Here is a 15738-nt window from a genome sequence, read left to right as displayed (position 1 = left end):
TACTGAGACTGGCAGGGGAAATCTAATGGAGATGCCTGAAACCATGTGCAGATTTGAACGAAAGGCGGAGGAGTCCCCCTAAGTGCTGAGTTCTGTCATGGCTCTGGCATGCGAGCGCTTGTCTTCCTTCATGGAGAGGTTAGCGACCGCCCTGGAAAGCCAAGTCCAGCAGAACAATCAGTGGCTGCCGGATATGCGTTTGCACCTGCATTCCGTCGCTTTGACCATGGACTCTATACAGCGATGGCTTAGTGGGAGTAGGACGAGGCACCTCAATTTCCCTCCAGGTGCCCCTTCTCCAGGATTCAGGAAGGTGCCATTATGCAACAACAGGGAGGAGGAGCGCCAGCAAGCTGCTCTGGGGATGTCATCTCAGGGCTTCCAAGTTTGTGTTGCCATTCCTCCTCCTCTCTGCCGGTGACCCCAGTGCCTCCAGCAGGTGAGGTCGAAGATGGTGCACCTGTGCAGAAGTCCCTCAGCAGGCCAGAGCCCTCTAGGCCTCAGACCACCAGTGGACGGTTGCCAAGACCGTCTCAGGCAATGGGATATAGCACTCAGCAGGCTGCCTCCACCTCAACTGCGGATGTTGGGCTAGCACCAAGGCATAGTGCTAGAAGGTGTAATCGTAAAAAATCATAATAGCAGCGAGGTGTCATGGGGGTCCAGTCATTTCATTGATGCGTTCAGTTATATTTAAATATATAGTTTGAAGCACATTATTCATATGTGTTGAATGTTCATGATTTTTGGAGCTTTGCTAACTGATGGGGGCTTTTGAGGAGGTGGCACCTCATTGGCTCAGTGATGCGGGGCCTCTGAGGTAGTGTCACCTCTGACCTGTAATTTTCGACATTTGTCACCCCTTGGTTTTGGGGGTTTGGATCCCGGTTGGAGGATTAGGATGTGGTGCTCACCCCCTTAGCATCCATTACAAGCTGTTGTCTTATCATCTGCAGCTAAAGCATTCTGTACATTACAGGTGTGTACATAGAATTCTTAACAAGGCCCTTGCCAATATTTGGACATGTGTCACTGAACATGGAAAACCGACTTACCATTCAGAAGTTTGTGTGGATTTGACTGAACCATGCATATGGGCTTGCTCAGGCCAAGGGCCTGCAGCATTTTTCATTACACACAGCAGATGTCACAGACCTTTACATTGGTCTGGAGGGAGTGAGCCAATCTGCTGGCCACTTACACAGCGACATTTTGTGAGGGGATCAAGAGATCTTGTAGGGGCCTCATTCTGGCAGGAATCTGGACACGATCAGGGTGTCACAGACCTGTCTAGCACGTTGCTCCATCGTTCAGGCATCTGCAGGTGGAACTGCACCATTCGCTCCCTCATGAATATCAACTTTTTCCCCTTCTTCCTCATTGAGGAGGCATCCATTTCTCTATCTCCCCATCTGCAAATTCTTAACATCTTTCCTGCGCGATGTTGTGTAGGGTGCAGCAGACACAGTGATCCTGGCGACTCTCTTTGGCGAATACTGAAGTACTCCAACTGATTGGTCCAGGCAAGGAATCTTACCTTCAGCAGTCCAGTGGTCTGTTCTGTTGTTGCTCTTGTTAATGCATCAGAGGCATTATACCTCCTCTCTGCTGGGCTTTTTAAAATTTCTTTCACTGGATGTGGGTGTTGCTGGCTAGGCCAGCATTTATTGCCCATTCCATATTGCCCTTGAGAAGATGTTGGTGAGCTGCTGCCTTGAACCGCTGTAGGCTATGTGTTGTAGGAACATCCACAGTGCTGTTAGGAAGGGAGTTTCAGGATTTTTGACCCAGTGACAGTGAAGGAATGGCGACGTGGTTCCAAGTCAGGATGGTGTGTCTTGGAGGGGAACTTGCAGGTGCTGGTGTTCCCATGCATCTGCTGCCCTTGTGCTTCGAGGTGGTAGAGGTCACTGGTTTGGAAGGTGTTGTCGAAGGAGCCTTGATGAGTTGCTGTAGTGCATTCTGTAGATGGTACATACTGCTGCTGCTGTGCGTTGGTGGTGGAGGGAGTGAATGTTTAAGGTGGTGGCTGGGGTGCCAATTAAGTGGGCTGCTTTGTTCTGGATGGTGTTGAACTTCTTGAGTGTTATTGGAGCCGCACTTATCCAGGCAAGTGGGTTCTACATCGGAACCAGGTATCCAGGCTTTGTGGGTTTCGTACAGGTGTCACCCAGGAGCATCCCCCTGCAGTCACTAAGGTAGAGAAAACAGTTGTGGTACCTGAGAGTGACTGAGGATATAAACATGAGAGTTCCTTGGGAAGTGAGCATACACGCGAAAGATTCTTTTGTGATCACAGACCAGATTCAAATTGAAAGAGTGAAGCCCCTAATGATTTATGAAGGCTGCTAGATGATCCCAGGGAGCTCTTAGAGCCACATGTGTGCAATCAATTGCCCCTTGTACCTAGGGAAGTCCAGCAATAGCACCAAATCCTACAACTCTGGCTGCCTGTCTCTCAGGGTCTCTGGTGAACTGCACAAAATCACTAGCTCTTCTCAGCAGAGCATTAGTGACCCCCCTGAATTATTTGTCAGTGGTGGTTGATTGCAAGGTGCCACACACCTTCATAGAGCCCTGGAAAGAACCCCGCAGGCATAGAAATTCAATGCTACAATGACTTTTAAAGCTGCTGGCATTGGATTGCCTCCTAATCCACAAGGACATGGGCCATCCTGAAGGAGCTGACATAGGTGAATGATGGAAGCCTGTGACATCCTTGGTTGTCTCTGACATTACCTCTGACATTTGCAGGTAGTTACAGTGCTTGGTGCCTCGTGGCCTCTGGTTGGCAGCATCCTGAACTGCCTTAACTTATACTGGTGCCCCTTGTTGGTCTTCTGGACGTTGTTGCACCTGTCTGTGGGCCATCCTTTGCCGGTTCCTCTCAAGCTGCACCAGAGCTAGCAGAAACACGGGGTGCATGTGACTCATCTTGGCTGCCTGAGGTGAACTGTGAACAAAAGGCTGGCAAAGATCTGGTCAGCACAGTCTTTAAGGCCCTCCCACCTGTACTGAGCAGTGGGGAGCTCTATACTTTGCATTGGCCACACTCTGGTCTCCACCCACCCCACTCTGGACAACTCCATCCTCAAGCTTTATTCCAGAGAACTCTTTACGTTGTCACCGCCATGCCTGTGGACAGTCGCACCGTGATCCTGGAAATGGATGTCATTACCCTGCAGCCCCCCTCAATCACTTTTGACCTTCCCTCCATCACTCTTGGCCCTCACTTCATTATCCTTTCCCTGCCTTGGTGACCCTCAGGGCAGTCATTCAAGCCCTAACTGGCTCACTAATATTCTTTTGGGAAGGAAATCTGCTGTCTTTACCTGGCCTGGCTTATATGTGATTCCACTCCCATATCAATGTGACTGACTCTTAAACTGCCTTCTGAAGTTGCCTAGTAAGTCACTCAGCTGTAATAGAAATGGGCAATAGCATCCACACCCCGAGAATGATTTTTAAAAAAAAGATTCTAGGCTAACACTGCACTTTGCGAGCTTGAGTACTACCTGGTTGGTGTTCCAGCAGAGGATGTCGGTCTTTGGTGTTTTCAGTAGAGCTGTTTACTGATTAGCTGCCTTCATCTCAGGTGTTCCCTGGTGAAACGGCTGGTCTCTGTGGGATGGGAAACTAATATTAGATTTATATTGTAGGAACCCTTCAAGAAGAAGTAATAATCTGGGGTGCCTGTGCTGTGTGCACTGTTTACATTGCGGGTGGATTTACATGGTAGTGAGCAACAGAAAAACAACTATGCAACTCTTGCAAAAGAGCTTTTGCCCACATGTTATGTTTCACAACACCATTTCTGGTTGTGAGATCTCTTGCATAGATTGGACATTGACAAGAGGGATGTGGCTAAAAGTGCTCACGATTCATTTGAGAAGTGTCCAAGTAAATGACTTCCAAAAGAGCATCATGAAAGCATTTTCAGCATTTGAACTACAGTTCAAGAAGAAGGCTGGCCACTATTACCTCCACCTTCTTGGGATGACAGTGGATCCACAATAAATATAAGCTTGCCAGCAACATTCTGAGAATAAATTTAAATAAAAATAAATTCTCTGTTCAAAGCAAAAAACATCTTTAGAATTTGACAGACATTATGGCCTTTATTCTTAGTGTTTTTGGAAGTGATTTTAACCTTATTAAATCCATATTATGGTTTATTTTGTTGCACATAATATATGCTGGAGATTCAGATCATTACAGAATATGTTAATAATTGGGTATTTTTTATACAATTGCAACTTTTAATTGAGCCACGAACCAATAGTTACAGCTCATTTTATTTTTGACTTCATGTTAATGCATTGTATTTTGTGGGTCAAGATGTAGTCTCAGAAAGAATTAACAACGTAATAGATGCAATTTTAAAAACATCTGCTCTAATAATACCTGGCCTCGAAAAACATGCCTTTGGGGGTACAACTCCCAAATCTCCAGTGCTTTAAAATGCTTTAGTTGATATGCCTTTTTAACATTGACTTTCTCAATCTGGTTACCAATTAATAGTTCTGAATCTGTTTCTCATGTTTGAAATTTCACTTTATTTCACCTGTTGCATAACATCTAACAAAGGTTGGTGCAGTTCATGTTATTTATCTGCTGATTCTGTTGTGTACAATGTGAAATGTAGATTGCAATGTTTTCTTCTTCGGCATCCAAGTGGAAAATTGGCCATTATGCTTTTTGCAACAGAAACTCGTTCAGTACATTAGAAAACGAATAACACATTTCTCCAAGCTCTTATTAATTTAATGCTGCCTCTTGGTTGTAAAGCAAACACATCTCAAACCATTGTATAAAAGTCAAAGCCCCATTGACTCCTACATTGGTATATGAGGAAAAATTGCATTTAGCTGGTATGCACATCCTTTTTGTTGTGCTTATCAAGATGGAAATTCAGTGTTGGCGAATGAGAGATTTTTCCACCAATATGTACCCATTGCGTCAAATTACGGGCCAACTATTTTTCTTTGATTTTGATTCTCTGGATGTAAGTCTCACAGAGTAGGCCACATTTATTATACAGCCATGGTTGCCCTGGGAAAATGAGGATGGTGGTGGACCTTCTCCTTGAACTGCTGATATTGTTAATACAATGTGGTTGTTTGGTAGGCAACGTCAGTGAACAGTTTTGTTACAATTATGAGGTATATCAGATTGCCTTGGAAAGTATGAAGGGACATGGGGTGGGTGGAAGAGGTGGCATGGGTTGGCATGGATGGGGCATGGGGAGTATGTGGGGGGCATGAGAGGATAGAGGGCTGTTTCTGCTTTATTGTTTTTTTTTTTGCAGCTGCATCAAAGCACTGATCACCAAGGCCAGCCTTTTCGCCAGCCCACCTCCACACCCAGCAGCCACTGTGCTGTCTTTGAACTGTTTCTCTGGGCGGCGAGCCCGACTTCCATTGCATTCCCCCCCTCCCCTGGAATGAAAATTGGAACTTCCGGGGCTGTTTATCAGGAGTCGAGCTCGCAGAGCCAGGAATTCTCCTGACTCTGCACCCCCAACCCGGGTGCAATAATTCAGGCTTCACTGTCTATCCACTGTCAATACAGGGCAAAATCTTCCGTTCTCAGCGGGTGTCTCATTTGTTGCCTGAAAAAGCAATGAGACATCCACACCAGCTCTGAGGAGGAAGGCTTGCCGCATCTTATACCCATCAGGCAGTTAAGAGGACAGCGGTAGGCCTTCCTCCAGACTCTGGACTCTGGAAGACAATTTCCCACCCACCAAGAGCTGCTGGTTCACTAGAGGCCGACAGCTCTTGCTACTCAGCAACATCATGGAGGAGGCCATGACTGCTGCTAGAACAACACCCCCCAGAGTCCCAGGATCACAGAGCAACCTAGGAAAAGGGTAAGTGTTGTTAGTGGGGTGGGGGAGTCTCGTAGGGTGTGGGTCAGTAGCAAGGGCGGGGGTGGCTGTCAGCGGCCAACCCCCCCTGCCCCATGTCCGTGCCCTCGATCGTACATAGATTGGTGCAGATTGGGGGAACCACCCCCACCAGACATGCCAACCTATGCCCCCACACCCACCACCCATTGCTCTTATACCCTCAATGCCAACTGAACAAGTATCCACCACGCTCTGGACACATGCTGAGAGGAAATAAAATAAAGTTCTAAGTGTCAATTGATGAATTTGCTATTTTAAAACACTGATAAGAATACATTAACTATATTTAAATTCCTTCAATTACTTAATTCTTAATAACAAGTGACTGTATTCACAGCTGCACATTAAAGACTCTATAAATACTTGGAGCTGTCAATCAAACTGTGAATAGACAGGCACCCCACTGTGAGAATGAAAGGTTGTGAAATCAATCGTGCAGCACAAATGGTATAATGATAACTCTGCGTTTTGTGAACAAACCGTGAAATAGCAAGCAGTGTTTTTTTTTCAAATTGCATACTGCTTTTTAAAAAAAATAAATGAAGGCCAGGGGATTGGCGTCCCTTGCCAGTTTTCTTGACTTTTCTCTTGGCAGCTTGACTCTTTGCTTGACTGTTGACAGTTCCAATGAGCTTGACAGTTCCACTGAGTTTTTCCACTTTTCACTCACATTCATGTCTAATTTTAACAATTCCAAAGAGCATTTGACCTCTCTCAAAGGGCACTTTACCACTCCCAAAGGCTTACCTGGTCCTATCCAAAGAATATCCAACCATTACAAAAAACTCTGCTAACTTTATTCTCCCGATAGGTCTAAAGTGCACAAGTTGTGTTTTGGACATCCCACTAACAAAAATTGGCAGCTGCACTTCAATGCGTAGGACTTAGAGAATCGGGCCTCTAGTGCCATTTTGGATAAGCTGGAGACCCTCTCCAGTGTTGCAAAAATTCATGCCTGAGTTTCCAACGCCCCAGAAAAGTGCTGAGCAACTTGGGTTGTAAAGGACTGTGCTTTAAACTGTCCATTTGGTTCCAAGATGAAAGAGAGTTGGGCTCTCAAGGGTATTAATCAGTATATCTACAAGGATACAAGGCCGATGTGATTCATGTTGCCATGGAAATGGCCTTTGAAAGGGCAAGGGTTTCTAAGATAGCCCTGAAAACTCTCAGACGCAGTTAGTCTGCCATGATCCGGGAGAGGCAGAGCAGCTATGGGCAACAACATGCCGTGGCTCGCCACGCATGAGCGTGGGTGGTTGCTCGTGGGATTGAAAAGAACAAATACATGGGGGAGTTCAAATGAGGCTGGAAGATTTGACTGGCTTTAAATAGACGGAGAAGTTTCCAAGAAAACTCGCACCGTGAAAGGCAGTTGTGGAGTTAAAGTTTCCACGCTGGGAAAGGAAAAGATTAGAAGTAAACCTTTGGGAACTGAGAATCATTTTGGACTGATTCTGGGAGAATTGTATTTGTCCACTTTAAGGTGTAACCTGTCTACCTGATAGTGGTTTACTCAGCTGTTAAAAGTTATGTAGTTTCAAGCACAAGTTGCTTACAGAAGTAATGTTTAGCCAGTGGTGCTTTCAGCCTGTTTGTTACAGTAAACATCTTAAAACTTGAAACCTTGTGTCATCCATTCAGCTATTGACTGAAAATTTGAATTTCTTTTTTAAGTTACTGGCCTCCATGGGAATTGTAACAAACTTGGGATTTGCCTGGGATCTTGAATCCTCAGGTTAAGACGGGTAAACTGGGTTAGACCAGAGTGTTTAAATGAACAAGATTTCACAGTGACTTTTGCTATATTTATTAAAAGTTGAAACGGCTATGTCTATTTTTTGAAAGAGAGGACTTGACTTTGTGTGCCTTGTCGCAATTAACAAAGGTTAATTTAAAAGCAGCGGCAGAAATTTCAGAATAGATTTAACAGTAGGTGCCAAAAAAGCAGAGATAGTTGTGGTATCGGATCAACATTTGAACAGGAAGGAAAGGAGGAAACCGGTAATCCCAGGTAAAACACAGATTCAGTTGGCTAGGATTCAACAACTTAAGCAACTTGAACTTGACATAAAGAGACAGAGAAATGGAAAAGCTTGAACTTGAAAGAGAGCAAAGAGAAAGGGGACTGCAAAAACTTGAATTAGAATTCCAAAGCGAAGAAAGAGAAAAATGTTTCAGAGAATAAAAGAAAAGGGAAGTTTTGAATTGCAAAGAGAGAGCCAGAAAATTTGAATTGGGACAGAAAAAGGCTTCGATTACATGAACAGGAAGTAGCAGGCAGGTTTGATGATGGGTCAGATTTAACTCCTGGTTTTGATTTTGCGAGGAATATTTGCCTAGCGCCTTAATTCAGTGACAGAAGAACTGAAACGTATTTGCCTTATTTGAGAAACTTGCTACAAAGTTACAAAGGTCAAAAAAAATTTGGACGATTTTATTAGTGTTTTGGTAGGTAAAGCACTGGAGGTTTATTCAACCCTTTCTGATTAGCAGATTATGATATAAGACAGTTGTTCTCAATGCACATGAGTTAGTTTAGACTATGTTTAGAAATCTGAGGAAGAGACCGAATCAAATTTATGTGGAATTTGCGAGAGAAGAAGAAATGGTGTTTAAACGATGGTATAGGGCAATGTAGCTTGATTAAGATTTTGAAAACCTTAAGGGAGGTGTTGTTATAGGAGGAATTTAAAAATAGTATTCCTTTATGGTCTTCTAGTAGGATTTGATACATAGAAACATACATAGAAAATAGGAGCAGGAGTAGGCCATTCGGCCCTTCGAGCCTGCTCCTCCATTCAATATGATCATGGCTGATCATCCAACTCAATAGCCTGCTCCTGCTTTCTCCCTATATCCTTTGATCTCTTTCACCCCCACAGCTATATCTAACTCTTTCTTGAAAACATACAATGTTTTGGCACAACTACTTTCTGTGGTAGCGAATTTCACAGGCTCACTGCTCTTTGGGTGAAGATATTTCTCCTCATCTCAGTCCTAAATGGTCTACCCCATATCCTCAGACTGTGACCCCTGGTTATGGACTCCCCCACCATCAGAAACATTCTTCCTGCATCTACCCTGTCTAGTCCTGTTAGAATTTTATAGATCTCTATGAGATCCCCCCCTTCATTTTTTGGAACTCCAGCGAATATAATCCTAACCGACTCAACCTCGCCTTATATCTCAGTCCCACCATCCCAGGAATCAGTTTGGTAAACCTTCGCTGCACTCCCTCTATAGCAAGAACATCCTTCCTCAGATAAGGAGACCAAAACTGTGCACAATATTCCAGGTGTGGTCTCACCAAGGCCCTGTATAATTGCAGCAAGACATCCCTGCTCCTGTACTTGAATCCTCTCGCTATGAAGGCCAACATACCATTTGCCTTCTTTACCGACTGCTGCACCTGCATGCTTAACTTCAGCAACTGGTGTACGAGGACACCCAGGTCTCGTTGCACATTCTCCCCTCTCAATTTATAGCCATTCAGATGATAATCTGCCTTCCTGTTTTTGCTACCAAAGTGGATAACCTCACATTTATCCACATTATACTGCATCTGCCATGCATTTGCCCACTCACTCAGCTTGTCCAAATCACACTGAAGCATCTCTGCATTCTCCTCACAGCTCACCCTCCCACCCAGCTTTGTGTCATCTGCAAATTTGGAGATATTACATTTAGTTCCCTCATCTAAATCATTAATATATATTCTGAATAGCTGGGGTCCCAGCACCGATCCCTGTGGTGCCCCACTAGTCACTGCCTGCCATTTGGAAAAAGACCCATTTATTCCTACTCTTTGTTTCCTGGCTGCCAATCAGTTTTCTATCCACCTCAATGCATTACCCCCAATCCCATGTGCTTTAATTTTACACACTGATCTCTTATGTGGGACTTTGTCGAAATCCTTCTGAAAGTCCAAATAAATCACATCTACTGGCTCCCCCTCATCAACTCTACTAGTTACATCCTTGAAAAATTCCAGTAGATTTGTCAAGCATGGTTTCCCTTTCGTAAATCCATGCTGACTCTGTCTGATTCTGCCACTGTTTTCCAAGTGCTCAGTTATTAAATCTTTTATAATGGACTCTAGAATTTTCCCCACTACCGACGTGAGGCTGACTGGTCTATAATTCCCAGTTTTCTCTCTACCTCTCTTTTTAAATAGTGGGGTTACATTAGCTACCCTCTAATCTGTAGGAACTGTTCCAGAGTCTATAGAATCTCGGAAGATGACCACCAATGCATCCACTATTTCTAGGGCCACTTCCTTAAGCAATCTGGGATGTAGATTATCAGGCCCTGGGGATTTATCGACCTTTAATCCCATCAATTTCCCCAGCACCATTTCCCTACTAATACTGATTTCTTTCAGTTCCTCCCTCTCACTAAACCCTGTGTTCCCCAACATTTCTGGTATGTTACTTGTGTCCTCCTTTGTGAAGACAGAACCAAAATATAAATTTAGTTGGTCAGCCCATTTCTTTGTTCCCATTATAAATTCCCCTGTTTCTGACTGTAAGGGACCTATGTTTGTCTTCACCAATCTTTTTCTCTTCACATACTTATAGAAACTTTTACAGTCAGTTTTTATGTTCCCCGCAAGCTTACTCTCGTACTCTATTTTCCCCTTCTTAAGCAATCCCTCTGTCCTCCTTTGCTGAATTCTAAAGTGCTCCCAATCCTCAGGTCTGTTGTTATATCTGGCCAATTTGTATGGCTCTTCCTTGGATCTAATACTATCTCTAATTTCCCTTGTAAGCCATGGTTTGGCCACCTTTCCTGTTTTACTTTTGCGCCTAAAGTTTCTAAAATAAGGGAAGCGAAAGTTGTGGGTGATGGTTATGAATTGCACTACAAACACATAGCTGACAGCAAGCCTTTGTTTGCAAACCCACAGAGAAGCTGGCGAGATAAGTTTGACAGCGGGAAAGAATCAGTCTCTACAGGGGATCGTGACAGTTTAGAATCAATCTCTCATGCTCTACATCAAAATGAATATAATAGGAACTTATTTTTGATGATGAAATGTCAAAATCTATTTTTAATACATAGAAGTCCGTTCATGTAATTTTATACCACAGGGATGAAGAAGTATTGCTTTTATTGTACTGTGGGAGCCATAAATCATATCAATATTCAGCAACCAAGGGTCTACCTGCAGTATTATTTTTTAACCTTGAGTGGCTGCAGCAAGAAAATTAGTGTAACTAATTAGGCACTATTAACTTGTGGGAATGGAGTTACAATGGTCAATTTTTCATAGTAACAGCAAGATTTTTGGTAGAGCAGTGCAGCAGTCCCAGAAAATCATGGCATTGAGTGAATGGTGATGTGTTTTACAGAATGTTCCTCTGTTTGCTCTGGAAAACAAATCCAATATCTTGGTGCACCAATCCAGCAGCACAATTCTACTGGAAATTCTAAGGAAAAGGGAAAGGACTTGTATCAATATAGCACCTTTCACCTCGGGTGTCCTAAAGTGCTCTTCAGCTAGTTAAGACATTTTGGAGTGTAGTCTCTTGTTGTAACATAGGGAAACATGGCAGCCAATTTGGGTGCAGCAAGGCCCCTCAAACAACACTGAGATAAATGATCAGACCATCTGATTTAGAGAAGCTGGCTGACCACGAAACCAGGGAGAATGCCCCAGTTCATCTTGAAATAGTGCCATGGGATCTTTAACGTCCACCTGAGGATGAAGGCGGTTTAGTTGTCTCTTCCGAAAAATGGCACCCCTGACAATGCAGCACTCTGACACTACTGCCCTGGGCCATATTCGAGCAGCACCTTGAAAAAGTGCAACAACGTAACCAATGGAAGCATACCATGTGATGTTTGCTGTTGGCAGCACAGCTCTCTTGTTAACTGAGAAATGATCCAAAACACTGTTCCACAGTACTCCTCTCAAGTCACTCCCCATGATTGTCATTACTGCCCCATAACTGTTTCTATATTTAGTTGCCTTGTAAAACACAACACTGTGCCTAATTTAGTAACTTGGCTCTCCGTTAATCTTCTAATTGGAACAGCCAGCACTAAATACGGTTGGTGTTTATACTGAATCAAAATTCAAATTTAGATATGAAAGCTTCAATAATATTTATCAATTATGTACTTGTTGTTCCCAGTTTTGGGGTGTGGCGGTTAGGGAGTGGAGGAGGAAAAGATTTACCCAGACTGACCTAAAGTTCTTTACTTGATGCTGTTCAACTTATTTTACTATGATTTGTCTTCAGTGCCTAAAGGTTACAGAGGTGGTAACTGGTCTGTATTTCTCCTCCTGGCAAAAATCAACAACAATTTCTTATTTATATACTGCTCTTACTGTAGCAAAACATCTCAAGGCGCTTCACAGAAGCATTATGAGGCAAAACCTGGCACCAAGCCAAAAATGGAGACATGAGAACTTGTGACTAAAGCTTGGTCAAAGTGGTAGGTTTTAAGGAGCATCTTAAGGTGCTGAATGAGTAGGACTTGGTGTAGGTTAGGATATGAGCTTTGGATAAGCTAACATTTATGGAGGATGGAAAAAGGGAGGCCGGAGGAGAACATTGGAATACTCGAGTCTGGAGATAATATGGACGTGGGTTTTGACAGCAGAGTGAGCCAGAGTGAGAAATGGAATCTCTGTGAGGGAGAAGATACGAGGTCCAACAGTGTGTTGAGTTTGTGAACAGCTGACTTCAAGCTGAGACAGTGGGTGGAGTGAGAAGTGGTATCTAAGGTGAGGGCATGAAGCTTGTGGCAAGGGCCTAAGGCAATGGCTTTGGTCTTACAATATTTACTGGAGGAAATTGCAGTTCATCCAAGACTGAATGTTGTACAAGCAGGCTGACAACTCAGGTAGTGAAAGGGTCAAGGTGGAGTGGTGTCATCAGTGTACTTGTGGAACACGATACCAAGGGCAGAACTTTTACTGACCTGATTCGCAGGGTGTATATTCACCAGAATGCTGTAGGAAACCTGCCATTCAGGATTTCTCCAACATGCTGTGGAGCTTTAACTCTGCAGTGTCTCTCTGACTTCATGGATCAGTTCTCACCTTGGAGGCCAGATGGAATAACAGGCTGGGCCTACAGTTGGGTGGGGAGCCAGTCACTGATAACCATCATGTAATTCTGTGTTGGGCATGGGGGTCAATAGGGGAGGGGGCAAGGTTGATCTTGAGGGGATGGTGGGGGAGATGGAAACAGTCAATTGGGTAGGCTGTCAATCCCAGGGGAAATCGGGGCCTGCTGGTGGGTAAGGATGTTGGGATCTGGGTGGGGGAAAGATTGGAGGCTCCAGGTTCAGGGGAATGGAGTTTTTGAATTGTAAAGATTCCTCAGACAGATGCCCGGATCCAGGAAGCAGGTGTGAAGGCATTTACCTCCTGGATCCACCAAGACCTTTCCTTGGCGGAACCACTGGGTTCCTAATTGCTCACGAAACCAGTTAATTTCAAAACCTGAATGCCAGTGAGGCTCCTGTCTCATTATCATATTTAAAGTTTCAACCCACCTCCTTGGATGGGGTTAGTCGCCTGCCCACCGTCCAGTTTCAGTCAAAGCTGAAACCAGGGAGGTTGGAAGTAGGTTTGTGCCGGAAAACAGATTTCTGGGACTTGAACTTGCACACATACCATCCTGCCCCCCCACCACCACCAACCCAGCCCAACCCGTGTTTTTTTAATGTAAAATTTGACTCCATATCTTTGGAGATGTCACCGTGGAGCAGCATGTCGATGAGGAACAGGAAGGGGATAAATTCTTGGAAAATTCCAGAGGTAGCTGTATGGTAGTGGGAAGAGAAGCCAGTGCTGGAAGTCTAGTATGACTGGATAGGTAAGAGTGGAAACAAGTGAAGGCAGCCTCAATAAACTTGACAACAGTGGAGAGACATTGGAGGAAGATGGTGTTGTCAACTATGTCAAAGGCTGCAGATAGGTCAAGATGGACTAATGAGGCACAGGGTGTCATTTAAAACATTGATTAGGTCTGTTGTAGTGCTTTGACGGGTGTAAATTCAATTAAGGAGTTTCAAATATGGAGTTGTTGGAAAGATGGGCACAAATTTGAAAAGCAGCAACACACTCAAGAACTTTAGATAGGAAGCGGAGGTTTGTGATCATGTGGTAATTTGCAAAGTCAGAGAGATTGACTATTTTGAGGAGGGAGTGATGAAACAATTTTGAAAAGAAGGAGGATAGTATTTGAGGAGAGGGAACCATTTACAATATAAGGTGGCAGGAGGACCAGGAAGTGAAGTTGGGTGGTCAGCAGTTCAGTTCAGTGAGAGAGCTGGGGGAACATCATGACAAGGTGAGCTTGCAAAGGGCATGAAGGGTTTATGAGGGAAACTAGAGAATGTCATAAGTTCAAGACAAGGCTGGGAAAGTTTGGCTCGGTGGGAACTGGGCACGTGGCAGAGACAACTGAACTGATGGTCTCAAACTTAGGAACCAGAACGTCCATGAGCTTCTCTCACTAGTTGGAGTGAGGTTGGAGAGCACAGGACTGGGCGGTTCAAGGAGATTGTTGGTATTGGTGACAAGTAGCTAGGGTTATCTTTGCATTCTAGCATGATCCTGGAGTAGTGGGCGGTTTTAACAGAGGAGTATAGGGCCCAGCAGTACTTGATGTGGACCAACTAGATCTGACTAGGTGACTAAACCAGTTGAGTGCCTCTTTGATTCAAGCCTGTGCCCTTGGACTTGAGGGAGAAAAGGTGGGGGCTGTATCGGGAAAACCATCAGGACTGTAGAGAGTGAGGATTTTTATTTAGAATAAGGACATCAAAGCCATAAGTGAAGGAATGATTGAGGCGGTTGACAGCTGGTGAAGAATTGTCATGAGCAAAGGTCAAAAGTAAGACCTGCTAATTATTGACTCAGCTCGTTGATATTGAAGAGAGCCCCAGTTTCTTCATCTCTGCTCATGACCAAAGCTTCTGGTCTCTGATATCACCATAGGGAATCTCTTCTCCCATCCTCTCCATGGCCTTTCCTTCCTTCCTAAAGCAAGGCTCCCAAACTGAACACAATATTACAACTAGTGCAATCATGATTTTTGTAGATTTAGTACTCTTTGCTTCTGTATATCCCTATTTACAAAACCTACACTCACATACTCATCCTCCCACTTTTAAGTATTTACAAATCTAAACTGTTAAATTTTCTGCTTCTTTATTGCTTTCAAAAGTTTTGCCACCTAGTGTATTGGCTCCTCTCCTTATTCTTCCTGCTAATACTTTGGCTCAGATCTTCCAGTCAGCATGGGAGAGTCTGACACTGACTCCGATTTAAACTGCCCACTTACTATTTTACGCTGCAGTTTTTGCACCTTCCGATGCCGGCTCCAGCAGGGATGCAGGGGTGAACCCTGTCAGGTGGCCAAGTCGTGAGTGTAATTGCAGTACAGACGCCCCTTTTTCTCATCATGAACTGAAGACACACCCCATACTTTAGTTCATTGATGTACATTGTTTTGAATGGCATAGCCTCACCACACTTTGGAAGGGATAATTTGACAAGGAAGTATTCAATGAATGGCATGGCACTAGGAAGTTCTGAGGAACAAAGGGACCTTGGCGTGTGTGTCCATAGATCTCTGAAGGCAGAGGGGCATGTTAATGGGGTGGTGAAAAAGGCATATGGGACACTTGCCTTTATCAATCGAGGCATAGATTACAAAAGTAGGGAGGTCATGTTGGAGTTGTATAGAACCTTGGTGAGGCCACAGCTAGGGTACTGTGTGCAGTTCTGGTCGCCACATTATAGGAAGGATGTGATTGCATTGGAGGGGGTGCAGAGGAGATTCACCAGGATGTTGCCTGGGATG

General features: G+C 44.2%; 1 protein-coding gene across 4 annotated transcripts in view; it reads left to right on the top strand.

The window, feature by feature from the left end:
- The window catches only part of ttc39b (tetratricopeptide repeat domain 39B), a 180055-nt gene that overhangs the window by 28721 nt on the left and 135596 nt on the right, over window positions 1-15738 (top strand). The gene's annotated exons all lie outside the window — the stretch shown is intronic.

Source organism: Cetorhinus maximus, chromosome 2 (genome assembly GCF_964194155.1).
Source record: "Cetorhinus maximus chromosome 2, sCetMax3.hap1.1, whole genome shotgun sequence".
In the NCBI taxonomy this organism is placed as follows: domain Eukaryota; kingdom Metazoa; phylum Chordata; class Chondrichthyes; order Lamniformes; family Cetorhinidae; genus Cetorhinus; species Cetorhinus maximus.
The sequence above is the reverse complement of the archived record's forward strand: the minus strand, read 5'-3'. Positions and strand labels throughout refer to the sequence as shown.